Below are 19,043 nucleotides of genomic sequence, written 5' to 3'. Positions count from 1 at the left end.
GCCCAGTAGAAACACTGCTGGGTGAAAAGGTATGCACAGTTTGATAACTTTTTTGAGCATAGTTCCAAATTGCTCTCCAGAATGGTTGGATTCGTTCACGGTTCCACCAACAATGTATTAGTGCCCTAGTTTTTCCACATCCCCTCCAATATTCAACCTTGTCTTTTCCTGTCATTTTAGCCAATCTAAAAGGAATGTAGTGGTATCTCATAGTTGTCTTAATTTGTATTTCACTGATCAATAGTGATTTAGAGCACCTTCTCATATGATTAGAAATAGTTTTAATTTCTTCATCTGAAAATTGTTTGTTCTTATCCTTTGACCATTTATCAATTGGAGAATGGCTTGAATTCTTAGAAATTTGAGTAAGTTCTCTATATATCTTAAAATGAGGTCTTTATCCAAACCCTTAAATGTAAAAATGATTTCTCAATTTATTGGCTTCCCTTCTGAACTTGTTTGCATTGATTTTGTTTGTACAAAAACTTTTTAATGAAATATAATCAAAATGATCTATTTGGTGTTCAATTATGAGTTCCAGTTCTTCTTTAGACACACATTCCTTCCTTCTCCACAGATTTGAGAGGTAACCTATCTTATGTTATAATATCATTCTTTATATTTAAATCATGAACCCATTTAGATCTCATCTTGGTGTTTGGTAAGTGTGGGTTGAGCCCTAATTTCTTCCATACTAGTTTCCAATTTTCCCAGCAGTTTTTGTCAAATAGTGAGTCCTTATTCCAAAATCTGGGGTCTTTAGGTTTGTCAAACACTAGATTGCTATAGTTATTGACTATTTTGTCCTGTGATTCTAACCTATTCCACTGATCAACTACTCTATTTCTTAGCCAGTACCAAATGGTTTTGATGATCGCTACTTAATAATATAATTTTAGGTCTGGCATAGCTAGGCCACCTTCATTAGCATTTTTTTTCATTAATTCCCTTCAAATTCTTGACCTTTTATTCTCCAGATAAATCTTGTTACTATTTTTTCTAGATCTATAAAATAATTTCTTGGGAGTTTGATTAGTATGGCACTATATAAGTAGATTAATTTAGATAGTATTGTCATTTTTATTATATTCACTCGGCCTACCCATGAACACTTGATACTTTTCCAAGTGATTAAATTTGACTTTATTTGTGTGAAAAGTGTTTTGTAGTTGTGTTCAAATAGTTCCTGACTTTCCTTTGGCAGATACATTCACAAATATTTTATACTATCAACAGTTATTTTGAATGGAATTTCTTTTTGTACCTCTTACTGATGGATTTTGTTGTTAACATGTAAAAATACTGATGATTTATGTGGGTTTATTTATTTATCCTGCAACTTTGCTAAAGTTGTGAATTGTTTCTAGTAATTTTTAGTTGATTCTCTAGGATTCTCTACGTATATCATCATATCATCTGCAAAGAATGATAATTTGGTTTCCTTATGACCTACTCTAATTCCTTTAATCTTTTTTCTTCTCTTATTGCCAAAACTAACATTTCTAATACAATATTGAATAGTAATGATGATAATGGGCAAATTGTTTCACCCCGATCTTATTGGGAATGGTTCCAGTTTATCCCCATTACATACGATGCTTGATGATGATTTTAAATGGATGCTATTGACTATTTTAAAGAAAAGTTCATTTATTCCTATGCTCTCTAGTATTTTTAATAGGAATGGGTGTTGGATTTTATCAAATGCTTTTTCTGCATTTATTGAGATAATCATATGATTTTTGTTAGTTTGATTATTGATATAATTGATTACTCTAATAGTTTTCCTAATATTGAACCAGCCCTGCAATCCTACTTGTAATATAAAGTATAAATCCTACTTGGTCATAGTATGTTATGCTGGGGATGACTTTCTGTAATCTCGTTGCTAATATTTTATTTAAGATTTTTGTATCAGGGCAGCTAAGTGATGCAGTAGATAGAGCACCAGTCCTGAAGTCAGGAGAAACTGAGTTCAAATATGACCTCAGACACTTAACACTTCCTAGCTGTGTGACCTTGGGCAAGTTATTTAACCCCAATTGCCTCAGGGAAAAAAAAGATTTTTGCATCAACATTCATTAGGGAAATTGGTCTATAATTTTTTTTCTCTGTTTTCACCCTCCCTGGTTTAGCTATCAGCACCATAAAACACCTGTGTCATAAAAGGAATTTGGTAGGACTCCTTCTTTCCCTATTTTTTCAAATACTTTATATAGTATTAGAATAAATTGTTCCTTGAATATTTGGTAGAATTCACATGTAAAACCATATGGTCCTGAAGATTTTTTCTTAGGGAATTGATTAATAGCTTGTTCTATTTCTTTTTCTAAAATGGGACTATTTAAATAATTTATTTCCTCTCTTGTTAACCTAGACAATCTATATTTTTGTAGATATTCCTCCATTTCATTTAGATTATCAAATTTATTGGCATATAGTTGGGCAAAATAACTCCTAATTATTACCCTAATTTCCTCTTCATTGATAGAAAGGTCTCCCTTTTCATTTTTGAGAATAACAATTTGATTTTCTTCTTCTTATCTATTCTAATCAAATTTATCTATTTTGTTGGTTTTTTCATAAACCAACTCTGTTTTATTTATTAATTCAACAGTTTTCTTATTTTCAATTTTATTAATATCCCCTTTTATTTTCAGAATTTCAAATCTGGTATTTAATTGCAGATTTTTAATTCATTCTTTTTCTAGTTTTTTTAGTTGTAAGCCCAATTCATTGATCTTCTTTCTCTATTTTATGCAAGTAAGCATCTAGATATAAAATTCCCTCTTATTACTGCTTTGGCTGCATCCCACAAAGTTTGGTATGTTGTCTCATTATTGTCATTTTCTTGCATGAAATATTGATTGTGTTTATGATTTGCTATTTCAGCCATTCATTCTTTAGGATTAGATTATTTCATTTCCAAATAACTTTTAGTCTATTTTCTCCTGACCTTATAGTGCATGTGATTTTTATTGCATCATGATCTAAAAAAAGTATTAGTATTTCTGCTTTTCTGCATTTGATTTTGAGGGTTTTGTACCCAAATACATGGTCAATTTTTATATAAGTTCCATGAACCATTGAGAAAAAAGTAAATTCCTTTTTGTCTACATTCAATTTTCTCCAAAGAGCTATCATACCTAACTTTTCTAACATTCTGTTTACCTACTTAACTTCTTTCTTATTTATTTTGTGGTTCAATTTATCTAGTTCTGAGAGAGCAAGATTGAGATCCTCCACTAGTATTGTTTTGCTGTCTATTTTTTCTTACATCTCTCAACTTCTCTTCTAGGAATTTGGATGCTACCACTTGGTGCATATATGTTTAGTATTGACATGCAATTTTCCAAGGCTTTCCATAATTCTTCCAAAGGGCATCTATCCCATGCATCATCACAAGTCTTCCTCAAGTTCTTGTGATATCTTAAGAGCACCAGCACAGCATTCAAGTTATTCACCCCTCACTCTCACCAAATGACCAATCCATTTCCTTTTGCATGTATTTCCTTGCCCTTCATTACATCTTATGTGGCATTTCTTGTAATAAGTCATTATTGACAATATTCCTTATAATATTAAGGCAATTATCATCACTATATACCTTTTCAATGCATTTATCCTATTGATCCCTTGGAGTTTCATGACATATTTGTGTACCATCACCAAAAAAAATTACTGGTATTACACACATGGGTTTTGCAGCAGTTAGTAGTTTGGAGATCATTGCAAGTATCTTTCCAAATACAATCCAGTCTGTTTTCTTTCTTGTAGTCAACTCTGGGCTCAGCTCATTGTCCATCTGCTATGCCTAACCGAGAAAAAATGACAAAACTCAATGGGCTGCTCATTCAACCACATATTTATAGTCTAGATAATACATGACCCATGAAATAATTTCTATGATTAACAAGTATAACTAATGTCCAAAGGAGATGTAGCAGAATATTTGGTGCTATTTGAGTTTCAGCGACTTCATCTTATGAATTCTTTTGTTTTTTTTTAACATGTTAATTACCCAGAGGTTCATTTTCCCCTCTCTATTCACATAAATTTCACCTCTAGGAACCTATACTCTGACTCAAGCATAAAACAGACAAAAAATTTCCTCAAATAATATTCCAGACTGTTGATTTGAGTCTATCAGTACGGTGTTGTGTTATTACTATAGCCCTGGAAACCAACCCTGGAGATTCCATGAGCTTTTTTGAAATCCAGTGCCAGAAAGGATATCATATGGATTCTATACTGCACTCTCCCATTTCCTAACTTGCAGAAGTGACTATGTCATTTTGAATTGTTTCTGAATAACATATCAAATAAACAAACAATATCTTAAAGGTGTTCTTTCTCTACCATATGCTGCTTTGAAATCCTGTCTGCCAATATATTTATACAGTATTTATCAGATTATCTATTCTCTTTGAAAAAGAAGTCATTTTAGAAAAGCAACACAAATGATTGAAAGAGAATCCTTCATTCCTTCTAATTCCAAAGTGCCTAAGACCAGCAAACTTTTAAATGAATTACTCATTCAGAATATCAAAGTGACAAAAGTGAACAAAATTTTGAATTTCTTCATGTTAAAAAAAATTCTAATATAAATTACGTATTCATAAATGGAAGAAAACCAAGATTATGCCATGATCAGCCCATTGATTTTAGTTATCTTTAGAACTAATATAAAATAACACAGATGGATCAGTGGTATGATGACCAAAATAAGCAGATTCTCTGTCCCATAGCCTTTTTTGTTTCGGGTTTGTAGACAAGATTTGATAAATTTATATATAGTAATAGGAAGAATCTTAACATCATATCCATCTACTCTGCTACTTCTTACTTTTTATTTAATATTAGGAATAACAAAGTGAGGGGGGCAAGCAAAATACCGCAAAGCTACTCTCTTAGACAAGAATCAACTTGTTCTGACTGGAGATAAATTTCATTAGTGGTGCTGTTATCTTACAATCTAACCAATTAATTTTGTTGACATCTTTTACTATCTATCTATAGATAGATACTAAGAGATTCCCTTCCAAAGAATCTCTATTCTCCTAAAACACTATAGACATATGACAGCTCCCTGGACCCAAAACCAAGTGAGAAAATTCCAAAGGCATCCCAGAGATTTGCATAACTGTACAATAGAAACAGAACCATAACTATATTTCATAGAGCAGTTGGGGAAAGAAAGGGCAGAAAGTGGCAGAGATATATTTTTAAAGATTGGGGAAGAGGGTTCAAGGAATATAGGGAGTAGCTTTTATAGGCAAGATGAGATATTCCCTAGAGACAATTCATGGTGGAAGATTACAAAGAGAGGAACCTCAGCAGTCAACCTTATGGAGGAAGAAGTACCTGATTCTTTATTCTCCTTCCAGATTTTTTGATTATTGATGCCTCCCTGATGACATTGCCAATTGTGCCGATTACAATGTCAGCAAGAGTTCTCCAATTCAGCTTCAAGTAAAAGAATTAAGCAAGTCAAACTTAAATTTAATAATGCGTGCAATCATTGTACTAAGGCTCTAATTTGTGTTCTCTTCACTTTTTGTTCTTTTATCCAATAGTTGAGGCTGCTGACACTCCAAGGTCACCCAACTAAAAGAGAATAGTGACAAAATTAATAAAGAAAAAAGGATCATTTATTATTTTCTTCGATGGGCAAAGGCAGACTTAGGAAGAGAGTTATTTATATAATACTATTCCTTTTCCCATCTACTGGTTCCTCCTATTAAAGGATTATCTGAGGAAAGGATCTGGTACCTGCATTCCTATCACAGGAGTAGCTCCTTTGGGTTAAGAATTATCTCCAAAAGACACCAATTTAATATAAACTGATATAGCTAACACAATGACATGGATGAGTTTAATCATACCAGACTGTGCCTCAGTTTTTACATATGCAAAAAAATGAGGAATTTGGACTAGATGGATTATGAGGTCCCTTCAAGAATAAATCTATGGTACTATAGAGAAAGAAAGGAGAAAGAAAAGAGTTGCTGACCTTTATAATTTGATTTAAATTGAAGATTTACAACTGTGAAGGTCATGGAGATCATGGAAGTCCAATAAGAAGAGTCCTTCATTTTCCAGATGAATTATTGAGACCTAACGAGCTTATGACATAGTCCAGTTAATAATGAAGATCAAAGTCAGAAACATAATGCAAGTCTTCTTATTCTAAATTGAATGCTCTTACCACTGTGATACACTGCCTCTCTAACTTATAAAGCTTTGTATGTGTATTATTTCAGTAAGTCCTTAAAATAGCCTTGTGACATAGGTCATATAATTATCTCCATTCCATGAATAAAACACCTGAAAACAACCAAGCCTCAGAGAAGTTACATGACTTATTCAAGGCTACACAGATAGCAAATGTTGGAACCAGGACACCACTATTTGGTAGGTGGGAAATTCATTAAAAAGAAAAAAGACTCGAAGAAGAAAGGGAAATTACGTGGAGGCAAATCATGATATTAAAGAGGTATTAAAAAGTGTGTGGTGGATGGTTGGGGATCAGAATTTGCCAAAAAGTGATCTTCACTTGCTTTAAATTTTGCTTAGAGAGGTCACTATCCAAGAAACCCCTAACTCCTAATTAAATAAGCCTAATAAACACACACACACACACACACACACACACACACACACATACATTTGACCCTTCCTTCATCCAGACAAATTATGTAGACCCAATAAAAATCAGTGCTCTTTTTTACTACTCAGCAAATACTAATATTCCTTCTGGGTTAATGCCTATTTTTAAAAATGACAAAATGAAGAGGCACATGATTGGCAGTAACCACTCTAACAATTCAATCAGCTCTTTCTCCACAGAAGTCCAAAGCTTGTAGGCACTCTTGGCAGGGTTGAGAGTGCTGGCTATCCGAATTAGGGGATGGATAAAGAAAGGGGAGGAGACATATTTGCAGCCAGGTGGCCCATGCCACTCTGGTTGCCTGACACTCCATTGTCTTCAATGACTAATGGAAAGGCCAAATGATAAGGGTCGGGGGCCACTCCCACCCCCCCTTCCTCCTCTCTCTCTCCAGAGTGCCATGGCTACCACTGCTGAAAGTACAGAGTTTAGCTTTTGTTTAGAACTGGGGTCAAAATAGTGATGGAGAACTCATTCTGCCATTCGGTTTCCCGCAATCTCTGGCTGAATAGTTCTAATGATCGTAATTATAATGAATTTCTTTTTGGGGGGTGGGGGGGATATCTTGTACTTGCTTACATACAAAAAACCTGTCATTTATGTTATCTCATTTAATATAGCATTCTGGCTGTGTGACCCTGGACATTAACCTCTCAATGTTTTAAACATCTTCTAAAATTATAAATAACAAAGAAAGTAGAGATTTTTAGAAGGCATTTCCTCACCTGGGAGTTAACTATTTCAGTGGACTCACAGGTACACTGTCTATCCCCTATGTTTCATCTTCTAAACATCCCTAAGAAAGTAAGTCAGCAAGGCTTTTTATTCCCATATTACAGATTTTTTTAAAGAGATATGAAAATGCTGTACTATTATGAAAACTGAGAATCAAGGCTAGCCTCCTTCCTTCTAAAAGTAAATTTATCTGTGATTTTACCAATATACCAACAAATTAATTGGGTTTTGTCTAGCTTTAAACCAGTAAGATAGAGCTTCCCAGAAAAGATGGACTTGGACTCCTGGGCAGCAGAAAAGGCAAAGCTAGTCACTCATATTTGATATCCCTAATATGCTCATTCCCTCTCAATCACATTCCCTCCAGAGTCAGGGCCAGGTCTAGTAGAATGGGAAGAGAGCAGTCTCTCCAACCTACTGATCACCCCTAAACAATGCTACCCATATAGGGAAAGATCTAAAGGCACGGCTACCTTCTTATACTACATTCACTGCAACTCTGTACACCCATTAATTCTTAAAAGTATGAAACCTCACATTCTATCAATAAATCTTGCTTGAGAAATTGGGTCTGAGCTCTGTGTTTTCCTTTGGAATTATATTATCTGCATATTAGAGAAACAAAATTGACAGAGTCAGAGACATGTGCCACATAGAGTTTGACAATGTAACTGCAGCAGCACGTGGGGCCTTAAAACACTTTGGGATGAAAGTAACTATAAATGCCAAGAATTACCCACCCACCCCCAAACATCACAAATCCATGATTTTTCTGGGTGGCTGGCTCTTGTAAGCAGTAATGACATTTTTTCCCTAGAAATGGAAATTAGTCTAGATTAGGGTTGATGGACAAAAAAAAAAACAAAAAAAAATAAAAAAACAAAAAAACAAAAAACAAAAACAAGACTGGAGGAAAAAAAAATTAGAGTTTTAGGCTTCTGATGGGCAGAGCCCTAGCCCTCAAGTAATGTGGTCAGCATTACAGTTAATAGACACAAGAGAGCTGTAGATATCAGATTAAGCCACGATTATCATGCAAACACTGCAAAAAAATTAATAAGCAAGCTATTAAGCCCTGCATTGCTCTAGCTGCTCTTCTCCTATGTACTCAAATAGAAAATGTAGAGATAAAAGGCGGACTGTGTTGTCCTTTGTTGTGATTTCGCCACTGGAGGCGCTGAATAAGGCTGTGACCTAGTAAACAGAGGAGTGTAAGGGTGAGGAAGCAACAACAGAAGCCTTCATAAAGCAGTGTCCTGGTTTTATGCAAACGCCTTTGGAAAGAAATGGAGAAACAGGCAGAAAATCTGCTCAATGAGACACAACTACTGTTTCTAAACTGCATGGATTTTTAAAAGTTTTTTTTCTTTTGTTTGTTTTTAGCAATTTGAGAGAGTCTTTATAGACAGATGGACTTATAACTCCCAATATGTCACCTAAAATAGAAATCATTCACGTTTAGGGTTCTTTTGTTGGCCAGATAATGACCCATGTTTTCTTAGGTGGTAAAGGATGGGCTTTATATTTTTTTTATATTTGTAATATTGTTTTAGTGGCATCTAAGTCCCCCCCAACTCCTTGCTTTTATATAAAGACAATCAATAGGACCTATCATGATTATCAAGTCACATTTAGGATAGTAAAGCTTATAGACTATTGCATTATGAAAATAAACTATCTTTACATTGTCATCATGATGCTTTATATTATGGATTTTCCTCACAGATATGAAATTCTTAATCATTGATGGTAGGACTTACATGGTATCTATGTGCATGGCTACAAAACAAAATGTACATCAGGACTGGGGGCTATAAATATAATAACATGGCATTTCATTTTAAAAACTAGACATAGACATGGGGAGTAAAATTTTGATTTTTTTTAAGAGGATTGGACCTTTTGCATGGAACGTGAGATCAGAAATTCTCACAAGTGTCCAGGGCCGCTAAATAATTAATCAATAGCAGCAGTGTGGCCGTTTGAAATGTAAATGTGATGGATGAAGGTGTGATTCTGTCATCAAGCCGAAAGTGATGTGACTGGAATGGATAACCTGCTGTACCTACTGACTGGTAAAAAGCATGGACACAAAGACAAAATAAAGCTATCTGACAGAAGACCCAGAAGCCCCTAATTCTTGCCTTTGACCCACAATTCACTTTCATGTCCCAGTCCCAGAAAAGATGTTTAAAAATTATGGAGAGCCAGACGTGGGGGGAGAGGAATGGAAGCCATCTAAAGCAATGCTATCTGACAAGGCTGTAGGCTACACACTTGAGAACACTTTTATTTTCTTTATGTTTTTCTTTTTCCTTGGGGAAAAAAAGTGCATCTTTTTTTTTCTTTCCTCCCACCTACCCCCCACCTTTCTCCCCAAATTCTCTAGAGCTGTTCCCTGCAAGTGGTTCTGTGACTCAGAATCTGACAATAGCTGCATGCAAAGGAACAAAGAGAAAGATTGACAATGGGAAATGGGAGCAGGTGAGAAAAACACCTCTTACTTATCAAGCCAAACTAGAGAATGGTGTGGTTTAAATTTGGGTTCCAAAGAAAAGAAAAAAAACTGAGAAAAAAAATTTAAAAATACTTTTCCTAGGTCAAAAATAATTGATTAGGCTCAAATATCATCATATTTAACATTAGAATCATGGAATCATAAAACTTTCATATTGGAAGGAAATATAGAGGTCATCTCATCTGATCTCTTGTTCAATGCAGAAATTCTACCTCCCGTGAGCACCTCTACTTGGTGAGAGTCAGAGATCCTGGATGAGGACCACTCATTTTGAACTGTGTTGTATCTTTGGAAAAAAGAAGGTTAAAATTAATTCATTAGTAAAAAAAAAAATAATGGATGTTAATAGTGTATGTGCATGCATGTTGAAGAAAAGGGATGTGACAGAGAGAAGGAAGAATAAGACAAGATGCTATTCTGTCTAAATCTATCCTGTTATCTTGCAGCCTGGACATGCAATTGTATAATTTTAATTTTTTCTCCTCTCCTTAATCTTTGTTTATATCTCTCTCTCTGCTCCACTCTACCTTCTTTTTGTTTCCCACTGTCTCATATTTTCTGTCACTCCACCAGGAAGGGATTATTGTTCAGTGGTAGTGTTGATTGTGGTGTTAGTAGTGATGAGCTTTTATGCTCCAGATTCAGGAGTAGAATCAATAAGGATGGTTAAAAGGACATTAGGGTAAATTTTTCCCAAACACCTTAGTTCTTTTCTACTTTTACTTCACTTTCTTTCTACCCACTCAGTTCTTAACTTCTTACAATCCAGATTCTGAGCTCATCAATTGCAGCTTTTGGTGGAATTCTCTTTCCAAAACTACCAATGATCTCTTGACAGATCCAATGGCCTTTTGTCAATCCTCGTCTTTGATGACCTATCTGTAGTCTTTGACACTATTATATAATCATCTCCTTTATACTCTCTTTTCTCTTGATTTTCAAAAACCATTTTCTCTTGCTTCTCCTACCTATCAGAGCACACTTTCTCAGCCTCTTTTGTTGGATCCTCTCATGATAAATAAGCCATACAAGTACATAAGTACTTTTCTCTTTTCCCTCTATACTATTTCATTTAATGATATCATCCACTTCCATAGTTTTAATTGCCATCTCTATGTTTATGATTTTCAAATCTAACTAACCTGCCCTAATCTCTCTGCTTTCTGCTAACTTTCAATCTCACATCTTCTCAATATTTCCAAGATTGAACTCATTATATATTCCCTTAAGTAGCCTCCTCCAAACTTTTTTATAATAGTCAAATGGAATACAATCCCCCAGTACCTCAGGCTTACAAGCTAGGAGTCATCCTAGACTCCTCACTATCTCTCATCACCACTATCCCATAACCAATCTGTTACCCATGACTATTTATTTCATCTTTGCAACATTTCTTGAATACGCCTTCTTCTTTCCACTGATAACTGCCACCACCTTGGAGCAAGTCCTTATCAACTCTTGCTTGAATTGTTGCAATAGCCTGCTAGTAGGAAGGTTTGCCTGCCTCAAATCTCTCCCTACTCCAACCCATCCTCTATTCAGCCTCCAAAATGATTTTCCTAAAGTTTATGTTCAACCATATCACCCCACGTTCAGTAAACTCTAGAGATGCCCTTTCAGCTCCAGGATCAAATAAAAAAATTTTGTTTGTCATTCTAAGACCTTCATAACCTAGCATTCCTCTTCCTTTCCAGTATTTCTATACCTTAATCCCACTTTGTTCACTCCAGTATCAATGGTATTGCTATTCTTCAAACAAGCTTCATCTTTCAGGTCCAGGTATTTTCTCTAGTGTCCCCCACTATCCAAAATATCCTTCTTCATCTTTACCTGCCGACTTTCCTATGACCCTTCTAATCTCAACTAAAATCTCATCTTTTACAGGAAATATTCCCCAATTTCTCAATTATGGCATTTTCCTTCTTTAGTTATTTCTTATTTACCCTGCATTCCTTCTTTCGTTCATTTCATCCTCTCTCTTCCTATTCCTTTCTCTCCCTCTATTCCTCCTCTTCTGCCTATATTTTCTCCCTATATCCACATAGGGAATCATACTCTTACTGTGGATGCTCTGCCCAAAGGAATATACATTTTTATTTCCAAAATTTCACAAGATATCTTGGATTTTATGGGCAATATTACTTTTTGAAGGAGCATGTCTCAAGCTAAAGTAACTCTGACTTTGATTGGCCAACAATAGATCCAAGCCCATGCCTCATTTGGTCATTATTTGGGTTGTGAGGACTCAGAACCAATGCAAACAGCCCCTGTTTTTATTTTGGCAAAAATTGAAGGTATTTCCCTCCCGGACTGATTTTTTTGGGGAGGGTGGTAAAAGATGCCATTTTTGCCTCATTTCTTTCCTAATCTTAATCACTGGATGAGTGTTACCTCAGACAAATTGAGCTGGGAAATACTTCAGCTTAAAAAGGCTGCAAAATTCACACTGCATCCTGGGCCACCAAAAAACATCTAATTCTTAATAATACAATTAAACAAAGCACAATAATGGGTAATGAATATACAAAGACAAAATGAAAATAATAACTGTCTTCAAGAAGTTTTCCTTCTAGAAGGGAAATTATATTCTTCTGGAAGAGGAAGCTAATAATTTTAAAATTAAAAAGGCATTATTGCATAAAAACAGTGTGTAACTATTTAAGTTTATGAACATCCAATTTTAAAAAAAATTTAAATGTATAATGATGATTTAGGAACAGACAATTTACTATGGTGGATATTATGGGGCGCTTTGACTCTGTAACTTGGATTCATATCCTGCCTTTGACACTTCCTGGTTGTATATTCATGATGTGAAAATACTCTTGAGACTAATTCCAAATGCTATTGGGTTTAGAATCCTGAAGAATCTCCATTAGAATTTGAGGGGAGATGGTGATCAAGGTAATAGTGAGATTTTGACTTGCATAGCTTCAGAGGCAAAGGGGGGAGAACCTACTGTTTTAACTAAGGCTGGCTTGCCTGTTCTGTAGGTTGCAATTGGATGGCAGTTGGTGAGAATGGTTAGCCTCTTCTCCAAAACAAGATCCAGGTCATAGTTTTAAAAAACTCCCAAAAAGACCAAACCCACTCAAGAATTTCAAGTCAAAGGCTTATGAAATCCTTTAAATACAAGGGCATTTATCATTTTGTGACAACCTGTATACTCTGAGAATTTTTCTTTCAAAAAACCAATGAAGAGAATATGGTTCTTTCCAAAAGACAAAAATGAATTTCTACTAATTAAGCCTTGTTATTAAGATAGGTTCTTAGGAGGGGAGTGGGGGAAAGAGAGGCAAGGGGGATAAAAGAGGAATAGCATTTAAAGTGGGATTTCTGCTTTCACAATAAAAAGTTTGGGTTTGGGGAGAAGAGCTAGATTGTTTGGTAGATTTTGCTGTTTCACTCACAGAAATATAGGTTATTATGCAAAAGATGCTCCCAGCTGTTCTTCAGTTCCATTGAGGACAAAATGAGAAGAAATTGGTTTAAATTGCAGTGCCAAGTATTTATGTTTCATGGAGAAAAGTTCTCAATAGTGAGGATAAGTTAAAAGTTGGATTTGGGTTTCCAAGAGCAGCTATAGAATTTCTCTTAAAATAATTAAAAAAGAGGAATATTTTCTTCTGGTTATAATGATCTATATGCTGTTAGAGCCCTGCACACAAATGGCAGGTGTGGATTTAACATCCAGTAGTTTCAATTGAAGATACCAGTGGGGTAGCAAATGAAATAAATAGGAAGTCTTGGAAGGAACTTAGAATGTCAAATTTAAGGGAGCAAGAAGAAGCAAAAACAAAGAACAAATCCAGTGAGTTAGAATGAGATATTGAGAGGAACAGACCAAACCAAACAATTAATTTAATTGAGTTTAAGGTAATTAATAAGCCTTTACCATGTGACAGATAGATGGATGGAGAAAGGGGAATTTGAGAAAACAACAATCAAAATTTTGGGAAAAGCAAAGAAAAGTACATAAGATTAGATCATTATATTAACATGTTGGTGTAGAGTGCAATCTATGAATTCCATTTGATGGACCAAAATATCCATGGCCAAAAGAGTATTCCAGGAGCCACTACTTGGGACCACAGAGTGCTGATTGTATGTATCCAATCTCAGGAAATCTCTAAGTTCCTTCTAATACTTTGATATTAAATTACTATTAGTTTGAATAATTTATTTCCTGTTTTAAGGAAATGTCATAAATAGGCATTTTAAAGGCACTGTATATGTGTGTACATGTACAGATGCATATATACAATATATATTATATAATATATATATATACAGATACAGCCAATTTTGCAGAAGTCACTTGATTTGCTCCTTTGTTAATCAAATTCAGTCCACTCAATACTCCACTGATATACTCAAGCAATAGCTATGGTTTGCAACAATCGTGACATAGTTCTACATAATGAGAGACTCTCATGCAGCTCCTATCATTAGGTAGCAACTGAATGGGATTGAATGCTTACATGCTACTTGGGACTACTTGGCAAATAGTTGCTTTGATAGTTTTCATGAAACCTAATCATTCAGAAGTGGTCACATTAAATAAGAATATATATAGCTGAGGCCATAAAAGAAAGATTCACTTACTTCTGTCCCTTTGGAAAATTGCCAAGAACAGAAAAATGTTCTCTTCATGATCTTTTTACTTTATTCAACTGACAACCTCATGTGCAAAATTAATGGTGTCTCAGGTATTGATTTTTGTTCAACTCTTTACCTTTCAGCCTTTGAATATGGCATAGAAATGGCCTTCTATGGTTAAAATAATTATTAGAAGAATAGAAAAATGGCAACAAAGTCAAGTTCCTCAATTTGATATTCATAATTTTCTATAATACAGCTCTTCTTTACCTATCCAATTTTACCTTCTCCTACTTCTCATAGAAACTATCCATTCCTGACAAGACTACTTTTTTTGATACCCAGAAAATCACATACTAATTCTAGACTTTGTCACTGATCATGTTATTACTTCCTGGCTTATATGTCCCTATACGTTCCACCTATATTAAATTTACCAATCCTTCAATGTCTAGTTAAAACTCCATTTCTCCCCTGATCACTCTAGCTGACAAAGACCTTTCCCTTTTCTGACTGTTCTATAGCTCATATGATCCAATATTGGCACTTATTGTGAGTATATCATTCATTTAAATATTTAACCATATTTTTCTCTACAGAGGTCTTAATTTATAAAAGTTATTACAAATTTGCAGATGACAAAGAGTTAAGATCCAAAAAAATCTCAAAAGTTTAGTTCATTGGTCTAAATATAAGATGAAATATTCAATAGGATAAATGTAATCATTCACATGGGTTCAAAACTCAGGTTTGCACATATAGGATATGAGAAACATAGTTAAGCTGAAGTGGTTCTGGAAAAAATCTAGAGGAACTACAAACTCAATATGAGTTAGCAATACAATGTTGCTGCCAAAAATATTAATGCAATTTTTGAGGGTGTATCATGAGAAGTACAGTTTTTAGGAATATAGAAGTAATTATCTCTCTGCACTCTTTCTGATCAGACCATATCCAAAATGATGAGTTCAATTTGGAGGGCCACAGCTTAGGAAAGATATTAAGGAGCTGGAATATGCAGATAAAAATAGTTTGTTGGTTCTTGTCCTTCATTCTCAAAGAGTACCAAAATGACATCACTATGTTGGAATCAAGGTACAATGTGTCTAACTGGTTGATCAGACCAATGTGAGCTCAGAAAGATGACCAAGACAGCAAAAGATCTTGAATCCATGTCATATGAATTTTGTTTGAAAGCACTAGCAATGATTAGCTGAGAGAAAAAAAAATTCCAGAGTACATAATAGCAAATCTCTGAAAAGGTACCTTGTAAAAGAGAGATTTGGACCCCAGAGGGCAGAACCAGATGAAAAGATGAATATAAAATAAAAAGAGAAATTTAGCTTCACTATAAGAAAAAATATTCTAATTAGAGCTATCCAAATGCAGAATGGGATGCTTCATGAAGCAGTATATTCTCCCTCAGTGAAGGTCTTCAAGCAGAAATTATATTTCTTGGGAATTCCTTTTGGAGTATATCTTGGACTAGATGGTTTCTATAGTTCCTTCCTATTGAAGGAAATTTTTTTTTCCTTACTTCCTTATTACTCGAAAATTTTGTAATTCACTGAACTACTAGTTCAGTGATAATATTATGCTTAGCAACTTGTCCCTGGAAGTCATTCAGTAAATATTTGTTGAATGAGAACATATCATTAATTTCCAAAAGAAATGCCACCTACTGGACAATGGCTAAATGAACCATGATATATGAATATCAATGGAATGTTATGATGAATATGATGAAGACAGAAAATCCTGAGAAGATATATAATCTGAAACAAAATGAAGTGAACAGAACTAGGAAACAATATACTCAATGACTACAACAATGGAAATGGAAAGAGCAACAACAACAAAATAATCATAACTGAATGCTACAAAATTATGACTGAACTTACCCCCCAAAAAAAAATATTAGAAGTTCTACTCTTGTTTCTTTGCTATGTTAGAATCTAACATTTAGGAATTTAGAAATTTAATCTAGGAATTTAAAATATTGCTTACGTAAAACTTCAATGTGTTGGTTAGTTTTTTTAAACTCATTTTCCCCCTCTTTTTGTCTTTTGTTACAAAGAATAGCCCTCTAAAAGAAAGAAAAATGAGATATATTGGAAAATATAAGCAATATCAAAGAAATGCTATTGTTATTTAGTCATTTTCAGTTATGTTTGATTCTTTGTAATCCTTTTTGGGGTTTTCATGGCAGAGATACTGGAGTCTTTTTGTCATTTTTTTTCCCAGTTCATTTTACAGATGAGGAACTGAGGCAAACAAGGCTAAATGATTTGCCCAGGGTCACCTAGCTAGTAAGTGTCTGAGGCTGGATTTTCATTCATGAAGATTAGTCTTCCTGAATCCCGGCCTTGTGCTCTATTCATTGTTTTGTTTTCAGATGTTTGAAAGATCTAGGCAGTTATGCTAGATCCTGTTTACTATAATAGAAGGACTAGTGGGTTTGTTATTAGAACACCTAGATTTAGTTTCAGCTCTACTCCTAACTAAAAATGGGGATAATAATACTTGTACTTTTGTTCTGATGAAAATGCAAGAACTAGGATATTTTTTTTAAGATAACTTGGACCCCAACCCAATATTTCTTTCAGGACAAAGCTACATTTTATTCATTTGGCTGGATAGAAACAGTGACCCAAGCAAAACTGTTTTACTGATTCTTGCATTTTTAGCAGATGGGTTTGAGTTCCATTCATAATTTCCCTGATTTAGGGAAAGTCATTATCACAGGAGGAGTCTGTATCACTTGCCAGTTGCTAGAGCTCAATAGTCAGCTTTGGTATTGGCACACATGGATTTTATTTTATTTTCCCAGCTATCTCTGTAGAAGTTGTCTGCTACCTATTTGCCCAGCATGCTACCATTGATGTGGGCAAACTATGAAGCCAGGGCTTACCCTTCTAGTGAGGACTTTGAGATTCCTGGGCATTATACCAAATCAGCCATATGTCACCATGGAGAGTAGCTGCCTTCCCCATATATGATCATAACTAATGTTGCATAGTATGTTTTGCATGGATGTTTTTGCAGATCCTCCGCAAAATATGTTGTGGGCCTTAATTCCAGATTTCTTTCTTAGAATGAATGGTTCTGAGAACCCAGGAGACTAAGCTCTTATACTATTCACTAGGAATGATAATCATTAGTATATAGGATAATTCCCATAGACTTCCATGCTCATTAAAAGCAAGCCCAAGTAAACAGGGATACTAATGGCCAAATAAGATCTTAATGTTCTCTTTTCAACTCTTTCTTTTTTTTCAGTCTTTACCTCTTAAAAAATGTTAATATATTCATGATGAATTCAGTGTGAAAAAATGTATCAACTTAGTTTTTTTAATTTAATTCACAATAAGAATATACTAACACTGACAAAGCATCAGTGCACCATTCTTTACTGGCAATTTAGGATGTCATGAAATTAAATAACCAGCCTGAAATAGTTCCCTATGCTATGAAAGGAGCATTGGATTGAGAAGTAGAAGGCTTGAATCCCAGCCTTTTTATGACTTATTTACTTATCTACTTACTGTCTCGAGGCTGCTATGCTGGGTCTGGAGTCAGGAAGAATTGAGTTCAAATTCAATATTAGGGTCTTATTAAGCCTAGGGAAGTCACAACCTTTATTTATCTTATTTTCCTCAACCAAAACATAGGGCAATAACAATATCTATCTCACATAGTTATGTGAAAATTAAGATATAATTTTAAAGTGCTTACACAGTGCCTAGATGTTTGGCAATTATTTGTTTCCTTACTTACTTACTTTGCCTTTGATTAGTTCAAATCACTCAGGCCAGATGAATGATGCACTGGTTATGGAAAAAAGCAAAAGATATTATTTCTGAGCCACTGTCAAGTCATGAAGAAAAAATTAAATACTCATTATTGGAAAGAAGCAAACATTTGAATTAAAAAGGAAGAAAGGAAAGAAGGAAGGAAGGAGAGAAGAAAAAGAAAGAAAGAAAGAAAGAAAGAAAGAAAGAAAGAAAGAAAGAAAGAAAGAAAGAAAGAAAGAAAGAAAGAAAGAAAGGAAGGAAGGAAGGAAGGAAGGAAGGAAGGAAGGAAGGAAGGAAGGAAGGAAGGGAAAAAGCATTGTGGCATAAGGGAGAGAAAGCTGACCTTGGAGAAAGAAAGAAAATGGTTTAAGTCCAACTATGTGAACCTGGAACACACTTGGACTTTTCCATAATGCCTAGAAGTTTTATTTACTCATCTACTTACTGATAGACAGTAGGTAGCACCTAAATGGGCATTAGTTAGTGTGTTGCCCCGGAATCAGAAAAACCTGAGTTCAAATTTGATTTCACTTACTAATTGCATGGAAGATCAATTCAATCCTGGAATTCACATCTCAGAAGGTTCTTTCACCTGTTTAGAGGGCTCTTTCAAGAAACTCCATTTACGGAGTGGTCCAGAACTAGCCATCTCTTCATTTTTCACCAGTATGCACTTACCTTTCATCATGCCCTTGCACCTACTTTCTCTTTCATAATTTTTAGCTTC

The sequence above is a fragment of the Sarcophilus harrisii genome, chromosome 3 (genome assembly GCF_902635505.1).
Source record: "Sarcophilus harrisii chromosome 3, mSarHar1.11, whole genome shotgun sequence".
In the NCBI taxonomy this organism is placed as follows: Eukaryota; Metazoa; Chordata; class Mammalia; order Dasyuromorphia; family Dasyuridae; genus Sarcophilus; species Sarcophilus harrisii.
The sequence above is the reverse complement of the archived record's forward strand: the minus strand, read 5'-3'. Positions refer to the sequence as shown.